This window comes from Bicyclus anynana, chromosome 11 (assembly GCF_947172395.1).
Source record: "Bicyclus anynana chromosome 11, ilBicAnyn1.1, whole genome shotgun sequence".
Taxonomy (NCBI): domain Eukaryota; kingdom Metazoa; phylum Arthropoda; class Insecta; order Lepidoptera; family Nymphalidae; genus Bicyclus; species Bicyclus anynana.
Genome location: NC_069093.1, coordinates 12,370,784 through 12,390,004, shown reverse-complemented (window position 1 = coordinate 12,390,004; position 19,221 = coordinate 12,370,784). Strand labels below are relative to the sequence as shown.

The window sequence follows — 19,221 nt, the reverse complement described above, 5'->3', positions numbered from 1 at the left end:
TAATTAATTTATTACAGAAAATAATAAAGAAGAGTCATAATTTTTAATATTTACCCTCCAATTAAAAGCAGATAATTACTGTGATATAAATCAATATAAAATCTCATAAAATTCTCGCAAAATCTGTCAAATAAGTGATTGTAATTTTATTTCGAGGTACTTTTAGTGGAAAAATCCAAATAATTACATTTTTATGTAATTATTTTTTAACAAGTTTTGAGTCTGTTAGATCCAGTTACCAAATGAGTTTTGTTACACATATTTTTGTGGAAGGAAAGAATATCACGGTCATAAGGAAAGATAAATAGCGAATAAAGTTGTAACATCTCATAATACATGTATCGCAAAGCCGTCATCATTCTAGATACGCCGAAATCTTGTTAACGTATACTTTTACCACTTTTACGACTGGAGTCATAATGTTTATGTTCTTATTGTTGTTTTTTTTTTTGTTTTTCTACTAGTCAGTAGCGGCGAAGTTTATGCAAGCCGATTCTCGCCGGGTTACCTTTAAAAATCCATGTTTATTCTTTGTTGTACTGTTTTAGATATATGAGAAACTGCAATTTGTATTACGCTATATGAATTTCCTTTTCTTTGGGATGTCTTACAAAATTCCATCCTTCGCCACTGCTAGTTTCTAATGTATTTATCTATTATTTTTTATTTTTTTCATCTTCATCAATTAGACTGTTGAAAATTTGAAGTAGATGATGCGAAAGTTGTTACAATTATACTATACTATAACGATTCATACAAAAACTATAATACGGATTTTCAATTATCATTAAAACTAAATAAAAAGAAAGAAATAAAATTAAAACCTAAGTTTTTGAGTTATATCAAGATGGCGCCTATGATATGACAATTGACAGCAAACGTCAACACGACTACTGCATTGAAAACGTCATCAATCTGCCATTATTACCCTTATTAGTGTTGCATTTCTTGGGAGAGAATGAATATTTTATCAGGTTTGTATTTCCGCCAGGGTACAATGACTGATCCTGGGCTCCATACCATTTTGAACCATCTCCTTTGTTATAAAGATAGTCAATAATCTGGTAGGTACATCACTATATTTTTATCTCGAAAAAATTGGAAGTCGCAAAAGGTAGAAATTCTTAATTTACGCAGACTGAATCGCATCTGCTAGTTAGTTTATAAATAAAACTAGCTGATGCCGCGCGGTTTCACCCGCGTGGTTCCCGTTCCCGTTGGAATACGGAGATAATATATAACTTACAACCTTCCTCGATAAATGAATGGGCTATCTAAAACTGAAAGAATTTTTCAAATCGGACCAGTAGTTCCTAAGATTAGCGCGTTCAATCAAACAAACTCTTCAGCTTTATAATATTAGTATTCACAGTAATAAATTAGCATTAACAAGTTTTTATTCATCATTGATTCCATCTTTCAACATATTTATGATTCGAGAAAATTTTCTATAGCACTAATTGAACTCTCCTGTAATTAGGTAAATTCTGATTAAATTTGTCAGATATCAAACAAAGTTTTAAACAATTTGTTATTAAAATAATCCGTCATTTTAAGTTTCAAAAGTTAAACTTTTTTGACTCTTTACATAAACCTCGGCTTAACAAAATTAGCTGTGTCAATAATAATTAATTAACAAAATTAATTAGTCTTTCAGCAATGCCATTTAAATATTCAAAATGTATTATTCCCCTGTTAGGTAATCTTCAAACGAACTAATTAATGCCGCGGCTGGACCAAGGGCACTTCTCCAAAATTAGAAAGGGATACGAAAAGCTAAATCCTAAACCTACAACGGTACCTTATTAATACGTTTAATAACTAGACCTAGGTTACTGTGAATTTTCTAATATAATTTACGATTCTGTGAATGGATTAAAGTAGGGATTGACTTCGTGTTCTTTGACTTCGACCTTCGTTTGAGGTCGATCCTAGGACCGTACTCATAGATGTTTTATACCTATAAGATAACTATATAGCACTTTAAGTTCAATCTACCTGAGATCATGATTGTGATGTTTATCTGTACTAATATTATAAAGAGGAAAGATTTGATTGTTTGTTTGCTTTAAATAGGCTGAAACTACTGAACCGATTAATAAAATTCTTTCACTTTTGAAAAGCTACACTATCCCCAGGTGATATAGGCTATATTTTATCCCTGTATTCCTACTGGAACGGGAACTGCGCGGGTGAAACCACAGGAGCTAGTGTTTTATATGCTAAGGACTCAACACTATACTCATGTACGTACGTGCCCTTGTGTTGATTCGTTTATTACTTAGCTAAGTTATCCAAATACCTTATCGAGAATTCGTATGACATCGAAAGATGTCATAATATCGGCCACTGACGATCGAGTAATTTCACATGCCTGCAACACTAACGGCTTGACAGCCGATAAAACTGATCGTGTGTTGATCGCGATCGGCATAAAAATTAAGGTAAACGATTTCTTGTGAAAAACCACGCGGATGAAACCGCGCTACGTCTGCTAGTACCTAATAAATAGGCAATGCAACCGATGACGAATCACGCATTCCTAAAAGGTGTTTATTTGAAAAACTACCAACACTGCAGTACAGAATTACTAATAGGAAACCTAAGTACCTAACGAATAACTATTAGGAAACCTAAGTACCTAACGATGAACAACGAATATTCCAACAATCGGCCTAACAGAGATCAAAGTGCCGATGTTTGACCCACCGAATGCGTAAAGGCTTACTGTTGCGGATTTGTGAGGATGTTCTGAAACGTTGGAGGTATACCGAGCCTTTGCTGAATATCTTGTTAGTAAGGGTTTACGTGCACTTTGTGAAGAGGGATTTTAGCGAATGTATACAAGGTTGGGTTTCTTTGAATAAACTTTAGCAATATTCTAGAATATGGCTAATTCTTTATAGTAATTTTGCATATCATTTTAATGAAGAGTCCATACAGGCTGATTCACACTAGGATTTCATTATTTTGACACCGATCGTAGTGATTTGATGAGTATTTCACTGTTTATTATCAGTTGTCTTTACAAACGCGGGCTGCCAATTTCAAACTCAATCAATGAATGAGATGTCATTGTCAAATATTATTATTATGTTAATTTGTTTAAATATTCTGTCAAGTTAAGTGTCCACTGTCCAATCCTCATTAAAACTTTTGCCTGTCAGTTACATACAGATAAAACAATTAATTTTATGTCGAAGAAATACGAATCATTGACCACCTGAAACACGTAATATAACTGATTAGGCTAATATAGATTTCTTTGAAAATTGGCCTCATGAATTCTCCATAATTGTCCTAATTCATGGCCAATTTTCAGCTCTGTATCATTTGTATAATTTGGGCCCCAGTTTATATGGAAACTGGGTTTCTCCTATGATTTACATATCATACAAGTAACGGAAAAGTAGTTTTCCAAATTACCTACTTAGAATAACAGAGTAGCGAAGGAGTTCTACGAAATATGTGTAAGAGATGTAATAAATATTAACATGGTGAGAGAGCATGCCATCGCTCTTGTTATAGCTGATTAATTAACTTCGTAGAAATTCTGTACAATATATACATTGCCCGTATATTAAATTTTAAACTGTGAAATATAAGTATATAAATTTGCCTTAAAGTCCCATACGATAGTTTTAACATTAAAATTTTCTATACTTTAGCAGGTTCTTGTATATTTAGAACGCGCATATTTTTGTAATTATAGTAATTTGTAATTAGGTATAGCATAATAAATAGTAATTTGTATAACACATGTGCTATAGGACAAATTTTGTCAAAAGTCAAACCAAATAATAATAATTAATACTTGTACTAATTAATTTATGTTGAGTCAGAGAAAACATATGTACCTACAAATAATGTCTTGTAAATTCGGAAAATTGCTAAAGCGAATTTATATATATTAGAGTCTTTTTTTTTTTGAAGTTAAACTTTTGAACATAAAATAATAAATTCTACCCAAACAGATCTTTAATAGGTTTGCAAATTATAATCACATCAATAACAGTTTAACTCAGTAACGAAAATTTGATGGATTTTAATATCGAAAATTGATGTGATAAAACATTTAATCGGTTGTGTGCATCATTTTGCCGGAATTAAATTATTAATTTTAACAGTGAGATATTAAAGGCTTTACCAGACAGTAAATAATGTGAAACCTATCCAGAGCTCAGTTCATCATCATCGTTATCAGCCTTATATAACAGCCCACTAGAGAGTTTTCTCCTTATGGAGTTTCAACCCTCCATCCGACAGTGTCTTCCGTCCGTCCATCACACTAACTAGCCCAATGTAAATTGGCAGACTTCGCACGTAGAGAATTAAGAAAATTCTCAAAGTATGCAAATTTCCTCACGATTCCTTTACCGTTAGAGACACATGATTTTTTATTTCTTATAATGCGCATAGGTACCTTTATCTCTACTCCTGGATTGGATTCGAAACTACGCCCTTCGAATCGAACCCAGAGGTCAAATTCACTAAATCATTACAACTCTAAAAATTAACGTCGAGCGTAGATATAACTAATCTAACCTTTTATTAAATACTAGCGGACGCCCGCAACTTCGTCCGCCCTTAGACCTCTTTAATCCAGCCCTTACAGTAGTATTGTTATAAAAATGGAGTAACTTCTTCCGGTTTCCCAACGTTTCCCTTCACTGCTTTGCTCCTATTGATTGTAGCGTGATGAAAAGTATACTAGTAGGCCCAGTATGCCCAGGGGTATGAAGAATAATTGTACTAAGTTTTGTTAAAATCCGTCGAGTAGTTTTTGTTTCTATAACGAACACACAGACAGACAGACGAAAATTTTACTGATTGCATTTTTGGCATCAGTATCGATCACTAATCACCCCCTGATTGTTATTTTGGAAATATATTTCATGTGCAGAATTGACCTCTCTACAAATTTAATATAAGTATTAATCGTTGGTCAAGTTCATATAACGCTGTAGACTAGTTCAAACAAAAAAAAAAGAAAACCAACAAAAACAGCGAACAAAATTGCGAACCCGTAGATAACTATGAAAGCTAACAAGCGTATAAATTATGAAAAACGAATCTGGTTTGTTTCATTCCACCAACATGTGTGGCTACAATGAAGGAATATGTCCCGCGGTACAAGACATAAGCGATTTCTGTTTTGTAATTGAATCTGTTATGTTTTTACAAACGGAAACCAGGTTTTGAATATTCGGCTCTCATTTACTTCATAAATATACCGTATAGCCGTGATAGTCCAGTGGATATAACCTCTGCCTCCGATTCCAGAGGGCGTAGGTTCGAATCCGGTCCGGGGCATGCACCTACAACTTTTCAGTTGTGTGCATTTTAAGAAATTAAATATCACGTGTCTCAAACGGTAAAGGATTTCCTTTACCGTTTGAGACACCGTGAGGAAACCTACACACCAGAGAATTTTCTTAATTCTCTGCGTGTGTGAAGTCTGCCAATCCGCATTGGGCCAGTGTGGTGGACTATTGGCCTAACCCCTCTCATTCTGAGAGGAGACTCGAGCTCAGCAGTGAGCCGAATATGGGTTGATAATGACATGACATCATGACATACTTCATATGTTTATCATGTTCATATGGATGAAACTAAGTGGAAGATTTAGTTGATGGATCTTCCGTTTGCATTTGATCCATTAAAATTTACGCGACTTCTTGTGTAAACTGTCCCCCGTTGGTTAGACAGTTTAACTACGAATAATAAAGTCCAAGGTACTATTATATTAACTACTTAATAATAGTTATGACATAAAAATCGATAATATATTTTAATCAGTAACTCTAGGTCTTAATTAGAACCGTGATAGCCCAAAGGATATGACCTCAGCTTTTGATCCAGAGAACCGTAGGTACGAAATGGTCCGAGCAAATCTTTAGTTTATACCTTAGACGAATTAAATAATGACCAGAGTGCCTAGTGGGACTTTTCAATATTTTCATACTGTTACTCGCGTTAACGTAAACTCGATTTTTTAAGGAACTGAAACAGTTGTGCAGTAGTGCCACTAGATGGCGCTGTTTCAATTCCTTAGATTCTTAATTTCTAAGGCTTAGAAATTCGCGTTTACGTTAACGCTATAGTAAGTAATAGTATCAATCTGCCCTAGACATATCCGTCTGTCAAAGATCAACGATCTAACATGTTTTTAAAAAAGTATGTCTATAGAATCGATGTTTCATTGTTGTAGTCGTTTTCGTTGTTAAAAATGCCGGTTTGTGTAATTGAATGATTTATAAACGATCCAGTTTACTAATTATATAAGTATATTTTATAAGTACATACTAACTAACATCTAAAAAAATTTATTCTATAGCTGGAACAGCAAAACGAATGAATGAATTGAATATGATGTGTAACGAGACTAAACAACTGGTTTGTTAAATATGTATTAGTGTGTGTATAAATTAAACGTGTGTATATTGCGATTCAAATGTTAATATTTTCGATGAAACTCACAGTTTACCTCGCTCCTCTCAAAAATGTCAGATTTTATTTGTGAATTTGGATGCGATGCAACTCCATAGTTAATTACTTTATGGTTTATACACACAAACGGGCTTGATCTGTCATCTTAACACTATACTCGTAACTTAAGCCACGCGAATTTCCCAGAATAGACTGATTAGGATTACTATAAAAAAGTTAGTGGACCCTATATTACAACGTTCATATCAAGGTAATTGACGTCATATTACAAAGTGTTCTAGCTAATATATTTTGCGTTGCAAGGAGTAGTCTAGTCACGCAGGTTACACATATTGTGTACAAGTTTTACCGAAGTACGCCTATTAGCGTTGAACGAGTTTGTTTATTCTATAAAGTAAAAATACACTCTGACGAAAACGCACTGGCTATACGTTGGGATCACGTAAACTGACATACTATATGTAGGTACTTGTAGTTTGTGACAGAAAACATTTCTCTTAATAGATTTTTCACCTAAAATATTTATTTTCCTGTTCTAAAGACAGTTCTATAAGCCAAGGTAGCATTCGATAGTTGGCGACCGCGACCGGGTCGTACGACCCACTCCTCCACGCACACCGGTCGCGCGACGCGGTCTCGAAATTTGTTTTGTGCTCCATATAAATTCATACTAAGCAATGCGACCTTAAGATAGCATTCCGTTCTTGGCGACCGCGACCTGCGACCGCGGTCAGGTCGCACGATCCACTGCTTAGTATGAATTTATATGGTGCACTAAACAAATCCTGATACCGCGTCGCGCGACCTGGATTTCTTTAGAGCTCCATATAAATTCATACTGTGCAGTGGGTCGTGCGACCCGGCTGCAATCGCAGATCGCGGTCGCCGGTCGTGGTCGCCCAGAACGGAATGCTACCAGATGCACGCCATTATACATATATGTCGTGAAGTCAAAATATATATATCCGGTCCTAATACTTGTCAATTGTTCTTTTTATTTGTAAACTATAAATAATTATTCTATCGTATTTATTTGGTGCAATGTGAATATTAAAACTAGTTTTGACATATGTTTCGTTGAGCGTTGGGGGTTTTCCTAGGTATTTTATAGTTACAACGAATTTTATATAAATCTTATCTAACGGTATGCAAATTCTAATGTGTATCTTTAAGAAGCACCGGAGATACAAGTTTCATGCATAGTATATAAAAGCGAAGTTGGAAGCAAGCTGTGCATAATACATTTTAGAAACGGGCACCAGAGGCGGACTTACATGTCACCAGTAGACTATGCAGTCCTTACTGAACTCTGTAATTCGGATGGACAACTTTATGATTTGCTCTACTTTCTTCATTACGTCAGCAATAAAAAAAAATATATTATATTTTTTATCGTAGTAGTCCAGCCTACTTAACTTGCTGGCAAATCCGCTACTGACGGTACGAAGATTAAACCAATGCACAAACGACTTCACAGGCTACTACCTACTCGTAGTCAGTATTTTAGTAGTAGAAAAGCTAATTGTGCTAGACCTCCGGGAAAGTTTGTTTATTATATTTTTCTAATATTCTTAAAAAAAAATATTATTTTATATCTAAATTTTGTGTTTACTTACATTATACTTTTGTATCTATAATTTTTACACTTCCTAAACATACAACTCGACATTGTAGATAATATTTAGGTGCTTAAATAACTTTCGTTATTCAATAAGCGACTAAATGAAATTAAGACAATTATGCACATTTGTCCGCCTCAGTTTTGCTAGTGCCCTATCTCTAGTATAAAATATCATTGACCAACGCAAAAAGAAAATTTTACAAACTGTCTTTACCTAAAAACCTCAAAAATCGTAGTCAGACGAAGTTTTTGCCTTTGTAAAAAAGTATACAGGCTAGAAGATAACAAACCAATTGTTAGCTATTCATTGTACGAGTAGGTAGCAGAGCGATTGGGGTATGCACGAAACAATTTTCAAGACAAAAGCTGCTGAAATCACGTAGATGTATTGCAGAGTCGTGAAAAGAACAATGCAGGTACATTTTTCGCTGGCTTTTGTTGCAGTGCTCCTGATTAAAATTATAATCTTACTTCTGAGATAAATATTGAATAATAATTAAATTGCCAGTGGATATGACCTCTGACCACCTCCAACTTTTCAGTTGTGTGCATTTTAAGAAATTAAATATCACGTGTCTCAATCGGTGAAGGAAAACATCGTGAGGAAACCTGCATACCAGAGAATTAACTTCATTCTCTGCGTGTGTGAAGTCTGCCAATCCGCATTGGGCCAGCGTGGTGGACTTTGGCCTAACCCCTCTCATTCTGAGAGGAGACTCGAGCTCAGCTGAGCCGAATATGGGTTGATGACGATTAATTAAGTTTATTTTGCTATCAAATATTTGTTTTATAGTTAGTTTAAATAAAAGTAGCATACGCTCGCGATATCGTTCGTGAAAAAAAAAACTTTCTTTGTACTTGACCATTTAAGATATATAGACATGCTTTTGCAGGAATTTCTATTACATCTCCGATGGATTAGGCATTTTCAATAAAAGCTCCCAGGCTACTAGACTTTTACCGATATTTTCAACAATTATCATCATATTACAATTTGATTTTCAGAAAAACTTCGTTTAAATTTTCGATAATTAAATGCCGTCCACATTACTCTATCTATTGAAACCTCATGAAAAGCCGTACACCTATACAAATACTTTAAACCTTTGATTGAACGCGCTAATCTCAGGAACTACTGGTCCGATTTGAAAAATTCTCTCAGTGTTAGATAGCCCATTTATCGAGGAAGGCTATAGGCTATATATTATCCCCGTATTCTTACGGGAACGGGAACTTCAGAGGTGAAACTGCGCGGCATCAGCTAGTCGCTAAATAAATGACACATTATAAAATCGCAGATCATCTACATAACGACGTCCACTTCAATTTTTACAAGTTAAAACTGCCGTTACGAAATGGTCGTTTCAACTTATAACTTCAATATTTGTTCCCGGAGTTTAGCACTTAAACATCTTTAATGCGGAGCAGTTTAACGGTGCATCAGTTGTAAGTGATGGGACTATTAGAACATCGAACTTTACCTATAAAAGCTTTTGAAATACCCATCATTTTCCTTGTTAAACCAAGGTCGAAAATGTTATTGCCTACTTCAAACAGCGATTACACAATTATTTTTATTTTATATATTTACGATTACAAATATGTATCGAGATGACATTCGTTATAGATAGATGACAACAGATTTTAAAGTTTCTAGAGTTCGCTAATGAAAATCAAGCACAAAGATTAAGTTTAAGTTACCTAACCTACCCTACCCTACCCCTACCCCTAACCTACCTATTATAATTTCTACCCCTACCCCTACCCTAAATATTATAATTTCGCTATAACATCAAAACTTTTATCATTTAATTTTAATCATTCAAAGACCAAATATTATCTACATAACCTGTACTTAGTGATGAAAATATTTGAAAGTAAACAATTTATTTTGATAAGGATTTGTAAAATAAAAACGTTTAAATGTAGTCCGAAAAAAATTCAATACTTTTAAATAAAAAGAATGTTTGCTGTGCCTCACTCGACATATACAGATATAGTGTGTTGCGTACTCTTTTATAGATATTTACAAGATCTACAATTAATTAGAACATTCTATGGTTCTATCTATATAATAAGTATGTTTACTGGTTGATTTTTTACACCTTGTGTCCGAAAAACCCAAATATCTTACGGAACCCAATTTTTTTTCAAAATAAAATTTAGCCTATGTTACTTGTGGATAATGTAGCTTTAGAATGGTGAAAGAATTTTTAAAATCGGTCCAATAGTCTTTGAGCCAACAAACATACAAACAAAGTTTTCCTTTTTTATAACAACGTCAATATAGATGTATATAATAAGATGTACCTACTAACTTGTTTAAGGAGCAGTGATAGCCTAGTGGATATGACCTCTGCCTCCGATTCCGGAGGGTGTGGGTTCGAATCCGGTCCCGGGCATGCACCTCCAACTTTTCAGTTGTGTGCATTTTAAGAAATTAAATATCACGTGTCTCAAACGGTGAAGGAAAACATCGTGAGGAAACCTGCATACCAGAGAATTATCTTCATTCTCTGCGTGTGTGAAGTCTGCCAATCCGCATTGGGCCAGCGTGGTGGACTATTGGCCTAACCCCTCTCATTCTGAGAGGAGACTCGAGCTCAGCAGTGAGCCGAATATGGGTTGATGACGACGACTAACTTGTTTTGTATTACGATCTCATTCATAGAGTTTTTCAAAATCCTTGTTCATCAGTAAACGTTCGCTTGTAACATTTTATTAAACTTTTCTAATTGGAATAAAGCCAGCGCACGATTGTTTATTTATTATTACGGTTTTATAGACCCAGTGCAGACGTGTGGAATTAAAATATACAGAACGGAGAATTCCCTGCATGCCAACGATTTTTTATACTAAAAGTTGACGGTACAAGACTGAAAACCATTGCCTATATCAGAATATTAGATTAGAATAGAATAGAATATCTTTATTTGTCCACACACAAGTAATAAAACAAAATAAACAAACAGAACATACAAATATCTGGTCGTGAACAAAACAGGTATCCACCTCAGCACGACGCCACAGCGAGCTGTGGCGCTGGTTTTTAGGTGAAACCTTGTGTGTTCACGGACGTGTCTACGTGACGAGTCTTAACTTAAAACTTATACATGATTACATATTATATGATTTATACTAAGTAAAATAAAATAATGAAACAAAAAAGAACAAAGTAATAAAATAACAAAATTAACATATATGGGAAACTAAATTAACAGGAAAAAATCAAACAATAAATATGAGTCAACCCGTAAAGTGAACGATCTACGATTACTATTCATCATTCTTCCTAAAATTTTATTTTTTAAAACAAAAACAAAATTAGTAAAGCTATCACAAAGTGCCCTAGCATTTCTAAAATTTCATTTTTTAATTTACTCCCTTTTGATTTTAGTGATCAAAGAAATAAATGAAATTAAACTGAACCTAAAAAAATATATGTATTTGAAAAAAAAACAAAACAATTTTTATCGACGAGGAGAAGAAAGTTTACCGATACGTCATTTTCCAATTCTATATCTATACTAATATTATAAAGCTGAAAAGTTTGTTTGTTTGTTTGATTAAACGCGATAATCTCTGGAACTACTAGTCTGATTTGAAAAATTCTTTCAGTGTTAGATAGCCCATTTATCAAGGAAGGCTATATTATCCTCGTATACCTACGGGGACGGGAACCACGGGGGTAAAACCGCGCGGCGTCAGCTACTTACTAATACATATAAATGCTCAAAATATAAGAAATTGAATAATAATTAATCAAACAAAAAGGTAAAACGTAATAATAATAAGTTACATGTGGTATATGATAAGTCGGGTAGTAAAAATAGTACAAAGAATAATATAAAATAAATATATATATCTTCCTCAACTGAATTTAAGCCCGCAGAATCTTAAAAGGCTACGTTACCATAATCCGCCGATCCTAGAGTAGCCATATCTTGACAATTTATTCAGAAGAGGGAGCGATCTCTTTGTGTATACAGTTCAAACATCCCTAATGGGGTGTAATCCTTGTTCCACGCCTTTTCTCGCATATATACCCTTAGCATGTGAAGCTACCATTATATTAAAAAATAGATAGAAGCTTTTTCTAGATTATTTTTTTTCTCCCGACGTAAAAGAGATCTGTTAGAAGTTCACTGTGTGTATTTATATATACTAATGGTCGTGTACTATTTTTATACGAGTAGTATTGACCAACGATTTTTTACTATCAGGTATGTTGCGTGCCTACAAAATCACCTTCACAGCGCACACATGCATAATTTTGTGTTTACTTACATTATATATTTATGTAATATCAACCTGTTCTCGGTCAAGCCGTTTCGGAAGAGTATAGCAACTAACACGAGAATTTTATATATATGATTGACACTAGCTGACGCCAGCGACATCGTCCGCGTAGAATTTAGTTTTTCACAAATCCCTCGGGAACCATGGATAAAATGGAACCGGGATAAAAAGTATGTGTTAATCCAGGCTATAATATATCTCAATACCAAATTTCAGCTAATTCAGTTCAGTAGTCGAGACGTGAAAGATTAAGAAGAAAACATTCATAACATCAAAATCATCAATTTTCCCAAATCTCGGGAAACCATGGATTTTTTCGGGATAAAAAGTAACCTATGTGTTAATCCAGAGTATTTTCTATATCTATATATCTATTTCCATTCCAAATTTCAGCCAAATCGCTTCAGTAGTAGCGGCGTTAAAAAGTAACAAACATCCAAACATACATACAAACATCCATACAAACTTTCGCGATTATAATATTATAGTAGGGTGATGACAGACAAATCATAAGGACCTTTGAAACCTGTTATCGCCCCGATCCAGAAAAATCTTATAAAACGCACTCGTATTTCAATTAACCCGTTTCAACCGTTTCAAATTCCTGTAACCTTTTTTATTAATTAATTAATTATTATTTACTTACTATTATATTATTACTAGTGGACCCGGTCAAGCTTCGCTTTGACTTATGTGCACTTCTTCCCTATCCCTACTCTACACTCCTCTACCCCTACCATACCCTACCATACCCTACCCCTACCATACCCTACCCCTTGACTTAAACGTTTGAATGGGAAATAGAAAAGGGTTGTTTTTATGGTTTTTCCCGGCAATTATTCTAATTTTTCTCACCTTTTAAACCTTCCCTATACCTCCACGAACATTTGAAGACCAAGATAAGATAAATTCGTTCACCCGTTCTCGAGTTTTAGCGAGACTAACGAACAGCAATTCATTTTTATATATATATATATATATATATATATATATATATATAGATTTACTTACTAATTCAAATTTGAAAACAACTTTTTTAAAATAGAAGATACGATTATAACATGAAAAAAAAAACAGAACAAAATTCAACCCTCCCGCTACGGGACATTCGAGTGCCCAAGCAACCGGTGGTCAGGGCTCTAGAGTAAGGAACCTTCTCATAATACGCGCCGTCTCAAGAATAACTCCCTTCTGTATGCCCTTGATCTAACATTCCAGCGAAAGCTTCATAAGGGCGAAGCTTTTAGCTTTAAGACCATTAACTGAATCGACGATCGCACAAATAACAGTTGACTCAACATTCCACATGGCAGTAATCTCGTGAGCAAGGTCAAAGTTGATTATTATGTACGAATATATGTGGTTTCGTAGCTCCTTAACGGATGGGCCGATATAAACGGGCGTTTTATAGAAGACAGATTTTATTACTATACTACAAACATTATTTTCAGATTTCATCCGACGTGTAAGTTCATAGTAATTAAACTCTATCATCTCGTGTTTCTGATTTTGGCAACAAGCCAGTTCTATAAGGTTGTATATTATAAGTAACATCATACATGCTTCTTGTATCGAAACCACAGTTTATTATATCGCGTAGAGTAGGTATTGATGTAAAAGTTTTTTTAATAAATAGACATGTAGACATTTCAATACAAGGTGTAAATATCCGCTTTAATTAAGTGAAAAACTAAAGAATAGGACAAACAAACAATAACCAAGTTTCAAAAAAAAAAAAAATACTAGCTATTTAATAAGTACACTAAGCTAAGCAATATCACTACTACACTTTTGAAAACTTTGGTAATTAAGCGAATATTATGTACCTAATTATACATTTACTCGTATATTGTGATATGTATGTATATATGTGGAGAAATAAATAAATTCTAATTCTAATTCACAACAACTGGTGCCAAACGTGAGAAAACTTTAATATAACCGTTTATTCTTTTTATGGATCAAAAACCCGGTATTCAACAATTCGCCATAAAAACGTGATAGTACGTTTTAAAGTTTTTTTTACACTATAGACCGCCAATTGGAGGATTTGCATTAGAACAGCGTGGTGCTTAAAGCTCCATACGCTCTCTTCCTAGATCAAAGTTGCTCTAGTTCTGTAGTGGACTTTTAATATAGGCAGACTAGAGGACGCCCGCGACTTCGTCCGCGTCGAATTAAGTTTTTCACAAATTCCTTTGGAAACCATGGATTTTTCGGGGGAAAAAAAGTAGCCTATGTGTTAATTCAGGCTATAATATATCTTAATACCAAATTTCAGCTAATTCCGTTCAGTAGTCGAGGCGTGAAAGGGTAACAAACATTCATATCATCAAAATCAACAGTTTTCGCAAATCTTGGGAAACCATGGACTTTTTCGGGATAAAAAGTAGCCTATATATTAATCTAGAGTAAAATTTATTTCCATTCCAAAAGTCAGCCAAATCGCTTCAGTAGTAGCGGCGTTAAAGAGTATCTAACATCCAAACATACATCCTAACATCCATACAAACTTTCGCGTTTATAATATTAGTAGGAAGTAGGATATATTGACCTATATATCAATAGCTCGAGGGTAAAAGGCCGGATCCATCACCGAGAGGTCATAATTCGATGCTGGACTATTGTCGTACCCACTCTCAACATAGTCTTTTCCGACTAAATGAAGGTAAATGGAAATATTAGAAGAAGAAGAAGAAATACTTTATTTCTACACACACAAAAATTAAAATACAATTATAAATTGAAACATTAAAAACATAAATTAAACTTAGCATGCAAAGGCGGCTTTATTACTATAATATAAGTAATCTCTACCAGGCAACTCCTGACGAGAGAACTTGCGAAGAAAAAGCGGGAAGGTGCAATACATTATATGTAATTACATATTATATGTAATATAAATAATTAAGTAAATATATAAATATAATGTAATATATACGTAAATATAATATTAAAATTTACATATTTATTACATAATATATTACAACTAATAATATATATAATATATACTACATAAATAATAAATAACAATTAAATAAATACCTCGAAAAATAAAATTTTATTTTAAAAAAGCGTGGAAAATATTATTAAAAAAAAATCAAGGCCTTACTAAATGAGAAGTTTTCAAGTTCGAGAATGTAGTTCAAATAAACCCACAATAGTTTCCTTCAACGCGAGCCAAATCGCCGGCCGCTTGCGAACCCACAATTTTATGCAAATGCAAAATGCATGAATCAGACAGCCTTGTGATCGTCAATTTGTCAACAATGAAATTGCTTTGCTGTGTCATATTTTATGCTGTTGGAGTTTGTTCCTAAAAACGGTAATCGATTATAAGGGATTTCATTATTATCTATACCAATATTAATCGTCATTATCAACCCATACTCGACTCCCTGCTGAGTTCGAGTCTCCTCTCAGAATGAGAGAGGTTAGGCCAATAATCCACCACGCTGGCCCAATGCGGATTGGCAGACTTCACGCACGCAGAGAATTAAGAAAATTCTCTGGTATGCAGGTTTCCTCACGATGTATTCCCTTCACCGATAGAGACACGTGATATTTAATGTCTTAAAATGTACACAACTGAAAAGTTGGAGGTACATGCTCAGACCGGATTCAAGCACACGCCCTTCCGGAATCGTAAGCGGAGGTCATATCCACTGGGCTATCACGGCTCTTATTATATTATAGAGAGGTAAAGTTTTAGTTCAGTAGAAGCAGAGATTACCCCTTTATCCTGGATCTACTGAACCGATTGAAAATTCTTCTACCAATAGAAAACCACGTTATTTGTGACTATGAGTGTCATAGTTTATATTTTATCCCCGTACTTACGGGTTACTGTCTGTCTTATATAAAAAGCCCGTTTATATCGGAAAAGTTCTCTGCAATCGCAGTCTTAAGATCCCTTTGCGCATTCGACTCTTGCATTGTTACATCTGGCCCATACTTCTATACGGATGTGAAGCCTGGACAGTAAAAGAGGACATCAAGAAACGTATAGAAGCATTCGAAATGCGGGTGTTTAGACGCATGCTGGCTATCAGTTGGACTCACAAAGTGACGAATGCCGAAGTTCTGCGACGCGTCAAACAGAAGCATGAACTTTTGCAGACTGTCAAGACGAGAAAAGTCACGTTTATAAATATTAAAAAAGAAATTTTGTTCATAAATATTTTAGCAATAAATATTACGCAATTAATAAAATATTACGCAATCTCTGAGCGACGCAGTTGAGCTTTGCTTAAGCTACGCTTATACTTGGGACTCTACAATAGCCATTGTGGTGTGTGGCACGGCACAACTTTAAAATAAACGTTCTTTCTTCTCTGTGTCAAATAAATCTACTGTTTAAATAGCCGTGATAGCCCAGTGGATATGACCTCTGCTTCCGATTCCAGAGGATGTGGGATCGAATCCAGTCCGGGACATGCACCGCCAACGTTTCAGTTGTGTGCATTTTAAGAAATTAAATATCACGTGTCTCAAACGGTGAAGGAAAACATCGTGAGGAAACCTGCATACCAGAGAATTTTCTTAATTCTCTGCGTGTGTGAAGTCTGCCAATCAGAATTGGGCTAGCGTGGTGGACTATTGGCCTAACCCCTCTCATTTTGAGAGGAGACTTGAGCTCAGCAGTGAGCCGAATGTGGGTTGATACCGACTGTTTAAATAAAACTCTTGCCTTAAATGTGTTCCATCGAATGGCCACATTTTTGCTATACGAATCATAGACAGAAGATATACGTTGTGGATACTGGATATCCACAACGCAGCTTTATGTAAAACACGTGCGTATAAATAGACTCGCTTCATGATTACTGCATGCCAATGACTTTGAAACCATTTTAATGTGTTTGTTTATGTTATGTCAGCTGATGTCACTTCCGGCGCCCGGCCGCGCGCTCGCCGCGATTTCCGTACATCTGACTGGTGTTGCCATTGCATTATACATGTACATTCGGTATATGAAGTACTTGTGATTTATTATGAGGTTGCTTGTACGTCTCTCTTTAATAAAATTCATTTTTAAACTTTATACTTTTCATTCTTTTATTTGAGTGACGTTTTTTCGTTCGTTGTTCTCACTAAAAATCCATAACCGCTCAACCGGTTTTAAATCTTTTTTGAATTGGAGTGGCCAAAAAGTCAAACAGGAATCTGACTCAAACATGAATCCAAACCAAAGAAAGAACCGATAAATTTAAACTTTCGGCATATGCAATTTTTATAGAAAAGTTTGATTTCTTTGATAATTTCACCGTGAATAAGAGTATGTACTAGTACATAGGTTATGTTAAAAGATATAGTAAAACAGAACTTTTCGATTTTACTAATATTTTTTTAAATCGTGGGGATATTTCAAAAAAATCTGTAAAGTCGGTCTGACGATAGTTGAACGTGACAACGTCATCAGTAAATACTGATGGAATGGTTGCATTTTTCAAGAGAAAATGTTCGTTTTTCTATAATACTGTTTAATAATCTCCATAGACCAGAATATACTTTATTTCTTGTAAAAAAGTTGGCAACCCTAGAGCGAGGGAACGATGCATGACGTCATCTTTTTTCGAGCGTGCAGCTGGCTTCATCGAATTATAAGACGTTGTCACGTCAATAAATTCATCGTGCAATTTCATATAACTTAATTAAGCATTTTTGGGTACTACGTAACAGACATCCATTCATCAAATCCAATACAATCATTAAATATGAATTAGATTTACTTAACATTCATCTATAATCTATACTATTCACGTAGAATGAAAAAAAAGCCAGTTGACATAAAACGAAATTGAAACGTGTGAAATACTGCGTTCATTCGACAACTTTTAAATGGAAAATATGCACTACCTCACACTCGCAGTCCTTTGATGCTCTCCAAAGCGATTTCAGAAAGAGTTTCACGTTGAATACATGTTTCTTTCAAACAAGGAAAAGCATTTAAATTCTGCTGAACCTATGCGTTAAAGAGGAATGTCCACCGGCCCATACAACGTCGGCCCAGGGAACCCAGGTATGCCCCGTATAAAAGTATGTAAAGATGATAATGTGATGTATAAATAAGGATCTGGTTAAATAATTGGCTTAATAAAAGTATGTTTCTTGAAGAAAAATGCATTTTTTTAGGGCAAAATGTTCAGTGTAATAACATTTGAAGCTGTATTATTTTTTTATTACTTTTTTCTGTTACAAACAAGAAAATAGACAATAAACCAATCATAAGTCTACAAAAAATATCGTAAAACTGAGGTGGTGAACGATCTTAGCTTCTCCTTGTGGACAAATTCTCTTTAATTTGTCCATATGGAGTGTGAGAGTTGTCTGTGGTTTCGCCGTTAAATTGTAGAATACGTTAGTTTATAATCTCTCGCGATATTGTTATTTGTCGATATATTGTGAACTAATATACAAAATGATTACAATTTTACGTGTCATTTTTCGGTATATTATAGTCTATCGAATCTACTAGTAGCGAAGTACATAATTAATTTTAGCGATTTTAATTTTGTGAACACAAAATACCTACTGTTTGAATAAACGATCAAATCTGTTATTGAAATACAATGATTCTTATTTGAGATGACTTTTACAGTATTTACATAGAGTAGCAGTAATAGTAGCATTCGCTGGATGCAGGTGGCTCAGTATTGTGATGTTTGGAAGTCCCTACAAAAGGCCTATGTCCTGCAGTGGACGTCCATCAGCTGATATGACGATGAAGATGAATAGTAGCATGGGCTCACATATTTTTAGCCTTTATTAAATCTGGCTTGTTCTATATCGCCATCACATAAAATGCCACACTTTAAGAGCGGTTGAGAATGTTTTACGCGGAAACTCGC

At 34.6% G+C, this 19,221-nt stretch overlaps 1 protein-coding gene across 1 annotated transcript in view; it reads left to right on the top strand.

Annotated features, from left to right (window-relative positions):
- Nucleotides 1-19,221, top strand: part of LOC112050504 (voltage-dependent T-type calcium channel subunit alpha-1G) — a 201,441-nt gene that overhangs the window by 124,500 nt on the left and 57,720 nt on the right. The window lies entirely within an intron of this gene.